We start from the raw sequence: 17,021 nt of genomic DNA on the forward strand, positions 1-17,021 counted from the left end.
ATGGAAGAGAATTCAGTACTGCTCATCCCAACTGTAGTTAGAAACCTAAATTGACTGAGTGTCTAGTGAGTGTATTGCTACATAATTCTTCTATATTCCAGTCACACATAGTTAAAACAAGAGGTTCAGAAAGTATTCCTTAAGCTGATATGAACCTGAGATTCCAAGAGTTCAACAGTTAATGAGATTCAGCCCAGCAATCAGGAAGATGTTGAGAACTTTCCTCTCATGTAAGCCTCAAGATAACTGACCTTGATTTAGAAACTGAGGGATTTGCTGAAAACAAAGGCCAATAATTAAAATCCAGTTATTTATCTAGGAAACAAAATTGAATTGACTAATGTTTGGCCATGTTTACTTGCACTTGAAATTAATCAGTATAAATAGGCTGAAAATGCAGTAAGTTTTTGAGGGGATGTACTACACACACTGGCTTGCCAGTTGGCTCAATGGTAAAGAATTCACCTGCCAATGCTGGAGATGTGAGTTCCATCCCTGGGTTGGGAACATCCTCTGGAGGAGGGCATGGCAACCCACCCCAGTATTCTTGCCTGAGAAATCCCATGGCAGAGATACCTGGCAGTTTCAAGTCCATGGGGTCTCAAAGAGTCAGATATGACTGAGCAACTGAGCACACACACAGATACACAGACTATAAAAGCTTATAATTGTTCAACACAAAGACAACCCTTTAGTCTCTCTTACCTGCACTAGCAGGAAGTCAACTTCGAAAGCCATCTAATCCCTACAAATGGTATACTTTTTTAAGGCCCACTTTAGATCTACACCTGGAGAATAACAGACAATAAAGAATTTCCCAAAGGACAAGGTCAGGAACCATGGAGAAAAATGATTCCCCCACAAGGCAGAGGGACACGCTTGCCAAGAGGACTAACAAAGAAACTTTTCTACTACAAGAATAAAAATCTTCATGATTCCTATACACAGGATTTGACCACTGCTAAGGGACTATTAGGTTTTCCATCTTCCCCTTTTCCAAATGGGAGTGTCTCATTCTGCTTCTCTTCTACTTCTGTCTTTTGTTACCTTGCCTCATATTTACCACTGTATATTGGGTATCTATGTCGGGGGCGGGGGGAGCAGATGGCACATAAATTGACTTTCAGATCAGATGTGCCAAACATAAGAAGTATTATCAGGGATTGAGAAAAAGAACTGACCTCACATTATACAGATATAATGAATTATGAGAAGAATGAGACTTAGAGATGGAGTAGATAAATTTCATGCTCAGGAGATAAGAGTGCACATAGCAGAAACTATTAGATGTCTCCCCAAATCCATGTTGTCTTTTTCACAGTAATGAGAATTTTAGCTAGGTATATAGCATTCTTCACTGTCTAGCTTCCTTTGCTGCTACACATGGTGATATGACTGAATTCTGCCTAATACAATGCAAGAAAATTGATGTGTGCTACTTCCAGCTCAATTCCTTTGAAGAAAGGATAAAGTTCTCCCTTTTTAGTTTCTTGATGGGAGGTAACCATGGTGGTCTCCATCCATAAACAAGATCAACATCCAAGGGACAGCAAAGTGAAAATATGGTAGGTGACTGGGTCTTCTCCAGGGGTTCCAACCTCTGGGAATTAATGCCTGATGATGTGGGGAGGAACAGTTAGAACTGGACATGGACCAACAGCCCGGTTTCAAATAGGAAAAGGAGTATGTCAAGGCTGCATATTGTCACCCTGCTTGTTTAACTTATATGCAGAGTACATCATGAGAAACGCTGGGCTGGAAGAAGCACAAGCTGGACTCAAGATTGCCAGGAGAAATATCAATAACCTCAGATATGCAGAGGATACCACCCTTACGGCAGAAAGTGAAGAGGAACTCAAAAGCCTCTTGATGACAGTGAAAGTGGAGAGTGAAACAGTTGGCTTAAAGCTCAACATTCAGAAAATGAAAATCATGGCATCCGGTCCCATCACTTCATGGGAAATGGAGAAACAGTGGAAACAGTGTCAGACTTTATTTTGGGGGGCTCCAAAATCACTGCAGATGGTGATTGCAGCCATGAAATTAACAGATGCTTACTCCTTGGAAGAAAAGTGCACATTCAAAAGCAGAGACATTCCTTTGCCAACAAAGGTCCGTCTAGTCAAGGCTATGGTTTTTCCAGTGGTCATGTATGGATGTGAGAGTTGGACTGTGAAGAAAGCTGAGCACTGAAGAATTGATGCTTTTGAACTGTGATGTTGGAGAAGACTCTTGAGAGTCCCTTGGACTGCAAGGAGATCCAACCAGTCCATTCTGAAGGAGATCAGCCCTGGGATTTCTTTGGAAGGAATGATGCTAAAGCTGAAGCTCCAGTACTTTGGCCACCTCATGGGAAGAGTTGACTCACTGGAAAAAACTCTGATGCTGGGAGGGATTGGGGGCAGGAGGAGAAGGGGACGACAGAGGATGAGATGGCTGGATGGCATCACTGACTCAATGGATGTGAGTCTGAGTGAACTCCGGGAGTTGGTGATGGACAGGGAGGCCTGGCGTGCTGCGATTCATGGGGTCGCAAAGAGTCGAACACGACTGAGCAACTGAACTGAACTGAACTGAACTGAACTGAGGAGGAAATGATGTAATAATAATAGAAATAAAATACACAACGAATTTAATACACTTGAATCATCCCCAAACCATCCCACCCTCCTCAGTCCATGGAAAAACTGTCTGCCACAAAACCTGTCTCTGGTGTCAAAAAGGTTGGGGACTGCTACTGCAGATTCCTTGCTAATTTTGGAGTAGCATAATATTTCTATCGTATCTAAACAATTGAGGTTTTGGATCTCTGTGTTAGCAGCCAAGCCTGTATCCTTATATTTGCTTATAAAACTATACCATGAAACTTTTCAACACATTGTACAGATACATGTAGAGACACATAGAATTTATTTAAAAGCCATTTCCAGATAAACTGTTGGGTAATTTAGATCATGACTCACTACTGAAAGAGTTAACTCTTGTAGATTGATATGAAGTCTGGGGCCTTCAAGGAGGAAGGCGTCAAGGGCCCTCAAGGAGGAGAAAGGGGTCCAGGAAAGGAGGAGAAAATGACAAACTTTTTTTCTACATTGCTTTATCTTAGTAACATAGGCATTTTTTCTTAAACTCTGAGTTGTTATGACAACAATTTTTAAGACTAACTTTCTTTAAGCCCAGAGCTAACAATTACTCAACAAAACAACTGTCTTGCTCAAGGGTGTTTTTTCTTTAGCTCTGTACTAATGATTAAATAGTAACAATGTATCTTGCTCAAGGACATGTTTCCTCTTCTTAACAAGAAACTTCTGACAAATCTTGTTATATTAAGATGTATGTTGTAGGAGTGTGTCTAGTAAGACCTTTCTATTGTTAATTCTAATCTTGTTAATTTAAGATTTAAGATGTATGTTGTGGGAGTGGGTCTGGTAAAAGTATATAATGCTTGATAAGACTAGTGAGTGGTGCACTCTCTGTCCCCTCTCTGTCTATTTCAGAAGCTTTCCCTGTTCTTTTCCACTGTAATAAAACTTCTGCCACACAAATGCTCTGAATGATCAAGCTTGGTCCCTGGTCCTGAAGCTAAATCTTCTTCTTCAGAGAACACGAATCTGACATTGTTCACTTTAAGCTATCACTATGGTAATTCTGTATTTTCTAAAACCATTTGCTACAAAATAATAATAGTGACTAAAATACAGTGATAAATTACCAAGCTTTACAAATTTAAGAAAACTAAACAGTCTAAAATCTCACTGAAATGAAATACATTCTATAACAGAAATTGGTAAGCACAATAAGAATGTCCTGAATTATAAAATTTAGGAAATAACTTGTCAAGGTGACAATTCTTAATATATAATTTTTGTATTAGCACACACGTTTTAGAGTCATTAGAATGGAAATTTTTCATCAGTTCATCTCCTCAATTAAAAAAATAACTTTAAAATAAAAATATCTATAATATAAATTTATTATTAGCTTATTATTTACTTATATATAGTCACAATATGTATTCAATAAAAGCTTATATACATATTCATATTGCCTAAAAGTCCAGAAACAAAGAAAAATAGTTAGGAAAATAACATATGTGTTTATGTGTCACAGCACAAATTATGCTTTTCTTATATCTTTTAAATATAGAAATTTAATTTGTGCATTTGAGTGTTATATAACAATAAAAAAATACTGTATCATCTATAACACAGCTTTCAAAAGAGCAACATGTGATATAAATTGACAGATACTATGTTTCATGGTGCACTAGCTGGCTGCCCTAATTGGCAACTAAAATATATGCTCCTCACAGATCTATTTTCACTGGATCTGCTTGCCATAGCCCCTGAACAGAACCCTTATAAGACAAATAATAAGCCAATAAGTATTTAAACTATGAAAGAACTTTAGGGCAGACACATTTACCATAATTGGGTATCTTCTATTAGCCTTTAGGGCATGCCGAGATTCTGGGGGTACTGGGAGACTGACCAACCTCCTTCTATGAGCAAATGACTCCTGGCACATCCTTACCACTACTTTCTTGAAGTACAAGGCACTTTTTCTGAGCTATCTACTTTTACAAAGATGAAAAGCCTTTAAATTAGAAATTCACAGAAGCTTAAATAATTTAATACCATTTCAATTGATGATTATATGTTGTAAAGATTTATAAGTGGTTTCCACCATGCAGCCTATCCCTCTGTCACTAGATCTTGTGGGATGTCATGTAGTCTAGGATTTGAAGACTTAACACTTTCTTCTTCCCTTATTCTACCTACCCCCACCACACATCTTACCTTCATGTGGTATATCTGTCTTTATCCCACACAAATTTCCACTCAAATTATACTTTTCAAAATATGCTTTGCTGCTGCTGTTTAGTTGCTAAGTTGTGTCTGATTCTCTGAAACTCCATGGACTATAGCCAGCCAGGCTCCATGGTTCATGGGATTTCCCAGGCATGGGAGTGGATTGGAGTGGGTTGCCATTTTCTTCTCCAGGGCAAATTATGCTTTAGGGGATGTTAAAAACTGTAATATCTCTCGCTTATCTTGTTGTGTCTCTCTTCTCCCATTTAGAACTATGCTTTCCGTCGTACAGGTTCTTAGATGGATGAGAGAGGGAAGACTGGAAACAATTCAAAATAGCAAAAAATGAACTCTCTCCAAGCTGTGTAATCCACCCATGGTACAACCTTTATTCAGTATAGTATTCAGTTAATTCCTCCTACATTTTTATGAAAGTTATTCAATAAATAACTGACTGGTTGTCTTAAAGAAGGGGAAAACAATTTGTAAGCATTTAGTGAGATGATTAACAATATTGATGGAGATAATATTTATCATGTTCACTCTATATGCCAGTCACTTTACATATAATATTTTGTGCCTGCACCCACAGCATGCCTCTACCATCATTTCTCCCGGTTTCTGTTCATACAACTGTTGGCTGGTCCTCTCAGTTTGCAGTGATGTACATTTTGTTGTACATAAAGAAGGTTACCCTAGTTTTGCTCAGCATTTCTTTGAAGAATCTCACTGAATACTTGCATTCCAATCCAACAGTTATTCCATTGTTTCTTTGTGGAAAGCTCAGCACTTATACACCTTTTATCAATCATTTGTATTTGCCAGATAGTGAAATAAATGGCAGTGTTCAGCCAAAGTAAAGTGCATGACACTTGGCACAGTTCCCTCAGCTCAAGAAGGCAGCTGGTGTTCTCATTAGCTAAAACCAATTGCAGCACAGTGTAATCATACTCAAGGAACAATGCACCACCATCTGTTGGGCTGGTTCTCATTGGTAAAGAACATAAAATAAAATTCAGATCATGAGAAAATATACACTATAAAGGAACTATACTAGATATTATATATGCAAGGATTATAATTTCAAAAGAAAATGTTTCAGAAATAAATAGCAATAAAGAACCTGCTATGTACTAAACTCTGTTTTTGATTTTCTGCAGACGTTTCAGCTGCACTAGCATCATCTCCTAATACTTTTACCTATCACAGCCTTACCTGGAAAGAGGGCTGGGCTCCTGGTGCTACCCTGGAACTGCAGCAGCATGGAACCAGACATGGTCTGACAAAACTCAGAGGCCCTGGCCCCTACCACTGCTTATAGACTCAAAAGATGAACTGCTCCATAGGTTGTAGGATCTGGCTTCCCAACAGTTGCCGAAAGGGCTGAGAGGAAGAACCCAGGAGGACAGGAGGCAAATACAGATCAATAAATGACAAGAGAGAGAAAGAAGAGGCAGATAAATTATTCCACTTTCTCCCTCCAAAAGACTACTGTAAAGTGAGTGTTTCCACACAGCTTATCCAGAGACATCTTTAAACACATGCTTATGTTTTCAATTCAATATATATACTTTATATGTACTATCCCATTTTCAAAGCTTTGCTTAATTTCCCCCTCAGTTTTGTTACCCTCAGACTGTACTCCTGGCAAAGCATCAGCATGCTACAAGGCTTTGCCTCAGCTCTGTTGTCTAGGAAATCAGGGTAAAATAAACAGCGTTAAACTAATGGAGGCATCTTTTTTACATTTTCCAAAAAGGAACAAGAGGGAAGGAATAGCAGTTTAACTACCACTGTGCATAGAGTAGAGTAAGGAGAAAAGGAATTAATACAGGTTGAACATTTACAATATGCCTAGAACTATAATGGATTTTCAAGTTATTTCATATAATCTCACTTAGTCTTCACAATATACCATGTAACTTTATCACTGGAAAACAAGGGAATATAAGAAAAGAGGTTAAGTTTTTAACTTGTATATAATACTGAGTTCAGCACAGCAGTACAGACATGACAGCTTGGATTCAGTATAGTAGTCAGTCAGCTGCTTTGGTGGCTCAGGTACTAAAGAATCCACCTGCAGTGCAGGAGACCAGGGTTTGATCCCTGGGTTGCGAAGATCCCCTGAAGAAGGAATGGCTACCCACTCCAGTGTTCTTGCATGGAGAATTCCATGGATAGACGAGCCTGGCAAGCTACAGTCCATGGGGTTGCAAACAGTCGGACAGAACTGAGTGACTAACACTGTTCAGTGTTCAGATGAGTCCAGGTGTATTCCAGAAGTTGAGAATCTGCAATGCTAAACCAAACTGCAGGAAATCCTTTAGCCCTCTTTTTCCTCTCATACTGAATGTGTGGTTTCATCATTTTCATTTCACTATTCAGATGCTAATCAAAGCTCTGCTGCTGCTAAGTCACTTCAGTCGTGTCCGACTCTGTGTGACCCCGTAGACGGCAGGCAGCCCACCAGGCTCTGCCGTCCCTGGGATTCTCCAGGCAAGAACACTGGAGTAGGCTGCCATTTCCTTCTCCAACGCATGAAAGTGAAAAGTGAAAGTGAATTCGCTCAGTCGTGTCCGACTCTTAGCGACCCCATGGACTGCAGCCCACCAGGCTCCTCCGTCCATGGGATTTTTCAGGCAGGAGTACTGGAGTGGGGTGCCATTGCCTTCAGAGGTAGTCAAATAGCACTTTTACTAAGCCAATTCTGTAAATTCAGCAAAGCATGCAATACAAATGTCATCATCATATCAAATGTCCCAGTTTTTGTCTACCTGCCTTTGTTAAGGACAGAATCTGTTGAGCTTTAGCTAATTCAACTTCATTTTCTTTAACAAGGTCTTTAAAGGAATAAGGCTTCCCTGGTAGCTCACATAGTAAAGCATCTGCCTGCAATGTGGGAGAGCCGGGTTCAATTCCTGATTTGGGAAGATCCTCTGGAGAAGGAAATGGCAACCTGCTCCAGTACCCTTGCCTGGAAAAGCCCATGGATGGAGGAGTCTTGTATGCTACAGTCCATGGGGTTGCAAAGAGTTGGACTCGACTGAGCAACTTCACTTCACTTTAAAGGAACAACCTGTGGTTCTATCCAAGCAATCTCCATAACTGTTATTGGCAAACCAATTTGCAAACAATCAGATATAAATAAATTATTAGCTTGCCATTTTTCAGAGCCACAGACAGAAAGATAAATGAAGAAAAATGAAACAAGTGTACAAAATCTATGGGATAATATAAAAATCCCAATAAATACATAAGGGTTCAGGAAGGAGAAGAGAGAAGGAGACAAAAATGAATTTGAAGAAATTTTAGCTGAAAACTCCTCAAAACCAAAGATAGAAACAGATTTAAGTATACAAAGCACAAAAGGTCGTAAACAAGATAAAACCAAACAAACCCACACCAAAAATTATCATAATTAAACTGGCAAAAGTTAAAGAGAAGATTCTAAAGGCAGCAAGAAAAAAAAAAAAAAGAACCATTTACAAAAGAACCAAGCTAACAGCAGATTTCTCTGCAGAAAATTTGCAGGCCACATGGCAGTGGCATGATATATTCAAAATCCTAAAAAAGAAAAAATGCAATCTAGGATAATCTACCCAGGAGGATTATCATTTAGAATAAGAGAGAGAAAGGATTTTTCAGACAAGCAATAACAAAAAGAATTCAGCAATAGTAAACCTACCCTAAAAGAAACGTTGAAGGGTTTTCTCTAAATGGAAAAGAAGCAAGAATCTATAGGAAATGGGAAATCTCATTAAGAAAGGCAAATATATGGCAAGGATTAAAGATCATATAAGTCAGTACACAGATTAGAAAATAAAAAAATATAAAAGCAACTATAACTACAATAGACAGTAAAAAAAAACCAAGACATCAAAATTACAAAATGTGGGGGAGGGGTGAAATGAAGCTCTTTTAGAATTTGTTTGAACTTGAATGATTATCAGTTTGAAGCAAGTAGATATAGTTATGGGCCAGTAGACATGAACCTCCATGGTAACAGTAAATAAAACCTACAACAGATTCACAAAAAACAAAAGAAAGGAACTCAAATATACTACAAAAGAAAATCATCAAACTGCAAAAGAAAAAACAAAAAGAAAAAAGAAAGAAAGGAGAACTGGAAAAATCAACTGGAAAACAAGAGAAATGGCAATAAGTACATACCTATCAATAATTACTTTATTGTCAATGGACTAAATGCTCTGATCAAAAGACATAGGGTGGCAAATTGGATGGAAAAATAAAAGATCCTGTAATATGTTGCCTATAAGAGACTCATCTCAGGGTGAAAGACACACACAACACTGGAAGTGAGAGGATGGAAAAAGATATTTCATGCAAATAGACATTGACAAGAAAGTGGGGGTAGCAATACCTATATCAGATAAAATATACTTTAAAACATAGGCCTTAAAGAAAGACAATGAAGGGCATTATATAATAATAATAAAGGAATCAATACAAAAAGTAGGTATTGCATTCATTAACATATATACATCCAATACAGGAGCACCCAAATATGTAAAACAAACACTAACATAAAGAGACACTGACAATAATACAATAATAGAAGGAAACTTTACCATCCCAGTGACGTTAATGGACATATCACCCAGACAGAAAATCATAAGGCAGCAGAGGTCTGAAATGACACAACAGACCAGCTGGACTTACTTGGTACCTACAGGACACTACACCTCCCAAAAAGGAAAATACATATTGTTTTCAAGCTCACACAGAACATTCTCTAGTAGAGACTACATCCTAGGTCATAACACAAGCCTCAACACATTTACAAGGATAAAGTTGTCTTTTTCAAATTATCACAGAGAATGAAATAAGGGAACACACCCAAGGGAACACACCCTTAATTTGAGGAGCCCTGCATGATTCTGATGTAAACAACAGACCAAGACAATACAAAATAGAAAATTACAAACCAATATCTTTGATGATTATAGATGCAAAAACCCTCAACAAAATATTACCAAAAGTTATCCAACAATACATAAAAAGCATCACACATTATGATCATGCTGAATTTATTCCAGAGTCACAAAGATGGTTCTAAATATGCGAATCAACCCATGTGAGACACCACATTAACAAAAGGAAAGAAAAAAATACCACATGATTTTCTCAATATATGTAGAAACTGCATTTGACAAAACTCAATACTCATTTATTTTAAAAAGTCTCCTCAAAACAGGGACGGGGGAACATATCTCAATATGACAAACACCATTTACAAGAAACACACAGCAAACATTACTCTCAGTGGTGAAAAGCTGAAAGCCTTCACACTAAATTCAGGAACAAGACAAGGATGGCCACTCAAACCACTTCTATTTGACACAGTACTAGAATGACCACAGTACTCAGACAAGAAAAATAAAATATATCCAAATTGGAAGAGAAGTAAATCTGTGACTACTTGTAGATGACAGGACACTTTATATAGAAAATCTTAAAGTCTATACACAAAAACTATTAGAATGAATAAATGAGTTCAGCAAAATAGCAAGATTAATATACAGAAATCTGCAGTGTTTCTATACATTAACAATTAAATATCAGAACGTAAAAAATAAGTTTAAAATTTCAGCAAAATAGAAATAATTAAAATAACTAGGAATAAATTTACAAAAGGAGGTGAAAGAACTATATCCTATAAGTTATATTGATAAAGGAAATTGAAGATAACTGTCAGGAGCCATGTTAGGCATTATTGACAAAATGGAGGCACGGCCCCAACACCCCTCCTCATCCCACAGGCACGGTCCTGGGATGAAGGAGTTAGGTCCTGTGATTCTGACTTGTTCTTTCCTTTCTTCGGTTGAGTTGGCTGGAAAGAATGTTAAGGTGCTTATTGTTCTTGAGAGAGACACGAAAAAACATGAAGCCTTCTGCAGTTGTGCCCAGAAAATAATCTATAAAGTAACCATTGACATTTGTTCAAGGATCTTTACAAAGAATGTTCCAGGATGAGCACATAGGCCACAGCTTAAGGCCACGGGAAGGATTGTTATCTGAGACCTGTTTGTGAGGGAATTGTTTATGGCAAAGAAAGTTTGCTGAGTTTAGGGTTTAAAAATAATTAAAAATATTTAAAAGCCTTTTTAAGAGATAGTGAGCTTAAGATACGAGGGGCAAGGAGGATTTAAAAAGATAAAAAATAAACTGAGAAATGTGGTATGCAGCCCAGACATAAACATGAGTTACAACGTAATCACAAGTAAACACAATTCTGAAAGAATCCCTGAAACAGGAACTCTGTTTAAAGGGCAACAATGAGACAATAAATCTGGGTGAGGGGGAACTGAAAATGTCAAACCTCTGACCTAATGCTTTTGTCGAAGTATAAAAGAAGACCTGATGCTTAAAATAAACATGTAGTCCCGGACCTCGAGTCAGATGCTACATCATTGTTCACCAACACCACTCATCCCTTCAGGCTGATTCCCTGGCTGCTAGAGCTAGACTCCGACAGACAACAAAAACTGAAAACATACCCCATGCTCCTTGCCTGGAATATGGTTAAAATGGCCATACTATTCAAGGCAATTTATAGATGTAATGCAATTCCTATCAAAATACCCATAGCATTTTCCACACAACTAGAAAAACATAATCCTAAAGTTGGTATGGAATAACTAAAGACCCAGAACTGTCAAAGCAACCCTGAGAAAACAGAACAAAGCTGGACTATAATACTACCAGAACTCAAGATTATAGTATAAAACTATAGTAATCAAAACAGTGTGGTACTGGCACAAGAACAGACACATAGACCAACAGAATAGAGACAAGAGCCCAGAAAGAAGTCCACATACCTATGATCAAATAATCTATGAAAAAAGAGGTAAGAATATACAATGGAAAAAAGTCTCCTCCATAAGTGATGCTGAGAAATTTAGAGAGCTATGTATAAAATAATGAAATACAACAATAAATGCAAAATGGTTTAAAGACCTAATTCTAGAAAAGAACATATGGAAAGCCATCTTTGACATAAAGAGTAGCAATATTTTTCTTAAATCAGTCTCATAAGGCAAAAGAAATAAAAGCAAAATAAACAAATGGGACCTAATCAACCTTAAAAACTTTTACACAACAAAGGAAATAAGGAATAAACATTTAACTTATGTAATGGGATAAAATATTTGCAAATGATGGAATAAACAAGTGGTTAATATAAAAAATATTCAAAGAGCTTATAGAACTAATACCAAAAACAAACAAAAAATGGGGAGAACTTTTGACTAGATATATTACAAAAGAAGTCATACAGATGGCTAATAAGAATATGAATAGATGCTCAATATCATTATTACTAGATAAATGTAAGTCAGAACCACAAATTACTTCACAACAGTCAGAATGGTCTATCATCAAAAAGTTACGAATAATAAGTGCTGGAGAGAATGCTGGTGGCAAGGTAAAATTATGTAACCACTATGGAAAAAGTGTGGAATTTCCTTTGCTATTGTTCAGTCAGTCAGCCATGTCTGACTCCACGACCCCATGGACTGCAGCATGCCTGGCTTCCCAATCCCTCACTGTCTCTTGTAGCTTGCTCAAACTCATGTCGATTGAGTCAGTAATACCATCCAACCATTTCATCCTCTGTCAATCCATTCTCCTCCTGCCTTCAATCTTCCCCAGCATCAGGGTCTTTTCTAATCATTCTGTGCTTCCCATGAGGTGGCCAAAATACTGGAGCTTCAGCTTCAGCATCAGTCCTTCCAATGAATATTCAGGATTGATTTTCTTCGGGATTGACTGGTTTGATCTCCTTGCAATCCAAGGAACTCTCAAGAGTCTTCTGCAACACTAAAAAGCATCCATTTGGTGCTCAGGCTTCTTTATGGTACAACTGTCATATCCATACATGACTGAAAAAGCATAGCTTTGAATATACGGACCTTTGTTAGCAAAATAATGTCTCTGCTTTTTAATATGCTGTTTAGGTTTGTCATAGCTTCTCTTCAAAGGAGCAAATGTCATTTAATTTCATGGATGCAGTCACCATGTACAGCCCTTAAAAATAAAATCCTTCACTGTTCCTATTGTTTCCCATCTAATGTCCATGAAGGGACTGGACTGGATGCCATGATCTTCATGTTTTGAATGTTGAGTTTTAAGCCAACCTTTTAACTCTCCTTTTTCCCCTTCATCAAGAGGCTCTATACTTCCTCTTCACATTATGCTATAACAGTGGTGTCATCAGCATATCTGAGATTATTGATGTTTCTCTCAGCAGTCATGATTCCAGCTTGTGCTTCATCGAGCATGGTATTTCACACTGCATATAAGCTAAATAATGACAGGGTGACAATATACAGCCTTAACATACTCTTCCCAGTTTTGAACCATTTCATTGTTCCATGTCTGGTTCTAACTGTTGTTTCTTAACCTGCATACAGATTCCTCAGGAGCAGATAAGGTGGCCTTGTATTCACATCTCTTTAAGAATTTTCCAAACTTTGTTGTGATCCACACAGTGAGAGGCGTTAGCATAGTCAATGAAGCAGAAGTAGATGGTTTTCTGGAAGTCTCTTGCTTTTTCTATGATCCAATGGATGTTGACAATTTGATCTCTGGTTCCTCTGCCTTTTCTAAATCCAGGTTGAACATCTGGAAGTTCTTGGTTCATGTACTGTTGAAGCATGGCTTGGAGAATTTTGAGAAGTTACTTTGCTAGAGTGTGAGAAGAATGCAGTTGTGTGGTAGTTTGAACATTGTTTGGAATTGCCTTTCTTTGAGATTGGGATGAAACTGACCTTTTGCAGTCCTGTGGCCACTGCTGAGTTTTCCATAGTGGCTGGTATATTGACTGCAACACTTTCACAGCAGCATCTTTTAGGATTTGAAATAGGTCAGCTGGAATTTCATCACCTCCACTAACCTTGTTTGTAGTGATACTTCCTAAGGCCCACTTGACTTCACACTCCAGGATGTCTGGCTCTGGGTGAGTGATAACACCATTGTGGTTATCTGGGTCACTAAGATTGTTACTTTACAGTCCTTCTGTGTATCCTGGAGAAGGAAATGGCAACCCACTCCATTTTCTTGCCTGTAAAATCCCATGGATGGAGGAGCCTGGCAGGCTACAATCCTTGGGATTGCAACGAGTTGGACACGACTGAGTGACTTCACACTCTTTTTTTCCTTGCCACCTCTTTTTTGGAGAAAGCAATGGCACCCCACTCCAGTGCTCTTGCCTGGAAAATCCCATGAACAGGGAAGCCTGGTAGGCTACAGTCCATGGGGTCGCGAAGAGTCGGACATGACTGAGTGACTTCACATTCACTTTTCACTTTCATGCATTGGAGAAGGAAATGGCAACCCAGTCCAGTGTTCTTGCCTGGAGAATCCCAGGGATGGGGGAGCCTGGTGGGCTGCCGTCTATGGGGTCACACAGAGTCAGACACAACTGAAGCGAGTTAGCAGCAGCAATAGCAGTAGCAGCATCTCTTTTTAATATCCTTTGCTTCTATTAGATCCATACCACTTCTGTCCTCTATTGGGCCCATCTTCGCATGAAATGTTCCCTTGGAATCTAATTTTCTTGAAGAGATTTCCAGTCTTTCCCAGTCTACTGTTTTCCTCTATTTCTTGGCATTGTTAACTTATGAAGGCCTTCTTATCTCTCCTTGGAATTCTTTGGAAATCTCCATTCAGATGGGTATATCTTTCCTTTTCTCCTTTGCCATTTGCTTCTCCTCTTTTCTCAGCTATTTGTAAGGCCTCCTCAGACAACCATTTTGCCATTTTGCATTTCTTTTTTCTTGGGGATGGTTTTGATCATGGCCTCCTGTACAATGTTATGAACCTCTGTCCATAGTTCTTCAGGCACTCTGTATATCAGATTTAATCCCTTGAATCTATTTGTCACTTACACTGTACAATCACAAAGGATTTGATTTAGGTCACACCAGACCACTTAGGTATGACCTAAATCAAATCCCTTATGATTATACAGTGGAAGTAAGAAATAGATTTAAGGGACTAGACCTGATAATAGAGTGCCTGATGAACTATGGATGGAGGTTTGTGACATTGTACAAGAGACGGGGATCAAGACCACCCCATGGAAAAGAAATGCAAAAAGCAAAATGGCTGTCTGGGGAGGCCTTACAAATAGCTGTGAAAAGAAGAGAAACGAAAAGCAAAGGAGAAAAGCAGAAAAGGAAAGATAAGCATCTGAATGCAGAGTTCCAAAGAATAGCAAGAAGAGATAAGAAAGCCTTCTTCAGCAATCAATGCAAAGAAATAGAGGAAAACAACAGAATGGGAAAGACTAGAGATGTCTTCAAGAAAATTAGAGACCCCAAGGGAACATTTCATGCAAAGATGGGCTTGATAAAGGACAGAAATGGTCTGGACCTAACAGAAGCAGAAGATATTAAGAAGAGGTGGCAAGAAAACACAGAAGAACTGTAAAAAAAAGATCTTCATGACCTGGATAATCACGATGGTGTGATCACTCATCTAGAGTCAGACATCCTGGAATGTGAAGTCAAGTGGGCCTTAGAAAGCATTACTATGAACAAAGCTAGTGGAGGTGATGGAATTCTAGTTGAGCTATACCAAATCCTGAAAGATGATGCTGTGAAAGTGCTTCACTCAATATGCCAGCAAATTTGGAAAACTCAGCAGTGGCCACAGGACTGGAAAAGTCAGTTTTCATTCCAATCCCAAAGAAAGGCAATGCCAAAGAATGCTCAAACTAACGCACAATTGCACTCATCTCACATGCTGGTAAAGTAATGCTCAAAATTCTCCAAGCGTGGCTTCAACACTATGTGAACCATGACTTCCTGATGTTCAAGCTGGTTTTAGAAAAGGCAGAGGAACCAGAGATCAAATTGCCAACATCTGCTAGATCATGGAAAAAGCAAGAGAGTTCCAGAAAAACATCTATTTCTGCTTTATTGACTATGCCAAAGTCTTTGACTGTGTGGATCACAATGAACCGTGGAAAATTCTGAAAGAGATGGGAATTCCAGACCACCTGACTTGCCACTTGAGAAATCTGTATGCACGTCAGGAAGCAACAGTTAGAACAGGACATGGAACAACAGACTGGTTCCAAATAGGAAAAGGAGTACGTCAAGGCTGTATATTGTCACCCTGCTTATTTAACTTCTATACAGAGTATATCATGAGAAACGCTGGACTGGAAGAAACACAAGCTGGAATCAAGATTGCCAGGAGAAATATCAATAACCTCAGATATGCAGATGATACCACCCTTATGGCAGAAAGTGAAGAGGAGCTAAAAAGCCTCTTGATGAAAGTGAAAGTGGAGAGTGAAAAAGTTGTCTTAAAGCTCAACATTCAGAAAACGAAGATCATGGCATCCGGTCCCATCACTTCATGGGAAATAGATGGGGAAACAGTGGAAACAGTGTCAGACTTTATTTTTTGGGGCTCCAAAATCACTGCAGATGGTGACTGCAGCCATGAAATTAAAAGACGCTTACTCCTTGGAAGAAAAGTTATGAGCAACCTAGATAGCATATTCAAATGCAGAGACATTACTTTGCCGACTAAGGTCCGTCTAGTCAAGGCCATGGTTTTTCTAGTGGTCATGTATGGATGTGAGAGTTGGACTGTGAAGAAAGCTGAGTGCCAAAGAATTGATGCTTTTGAACTGTGGTGTTGGAGAAGACTCTTGAGAATCCCTTGGAAAGGAGATCCAACCAGTCCATTCTGAAGGAGATCAACCCTAGGATTTATTTGGAAGGAATGATGCTAAAACTGAAGCTCCAGTACTTTGGCCACCTCATGCGAAGAGCTGACTCATTGGAAAAGACTGTGATGCTGGGAGGGATTAGGGGCAGGAGGAGAAGGGGACAACAGAGGATGAGATGGCTGGATGGCATCACGGACTCGATGGACGTGAGTCTGAGTGAACTCCAGGAGTTGGTGATGGACAGGGGGCCTGGCGTGCTGCAATTCATGGGGTCGCGAAGAGTCAGAGACGACTGAGCGATTGAACTGAACTGAACTGAACGCCTACTTTGGGTTTCCCTACTTTCTCTGAATTTGGCAATAAGGAGTTCATGATCTGAGCCACAGTCAGCTCCCGGTCTTGTTTTTGCTGACTGTATAGAGCTTCTCCATCTTTGGCCGCAAAGAATATAGTCAATCTGATTTCAGTATTGACCATCTGGTGATATCCATGTGTAGAATCGT

At 38.9% G+C, this 17,021-nt stretch overlaps 1 protein-coding gene across 18 annotated transcripts in view; it reads right to left on the reverse strand.

The window, feature by feature from the left end:
* KIF21A (kinesin family member 21A) overlaps positions 1–17,021 on the reverse strand; it is a 195,145-nt gene that overhangs the window by 97,719 nt on the left and 80,405 nt on the right. The window lies entirely within an intron of this gene.

This window comes from Oryx dammah, unplaced genomic scaffold (genome assembly GCF_014754425.2).
Source record: "Oryx dammah isolate SB20612 unplaced genomic scaffold, SCBI_Odam_1.1 HiC_scaffold_29, whole genome shotgun sequence".
Taxonomy (NCBI): Eukaryota; Metazoa; Chordata; class Mammalia; order Artiodactyla; family Bovidae; genus Oryx; species Oryx dammah.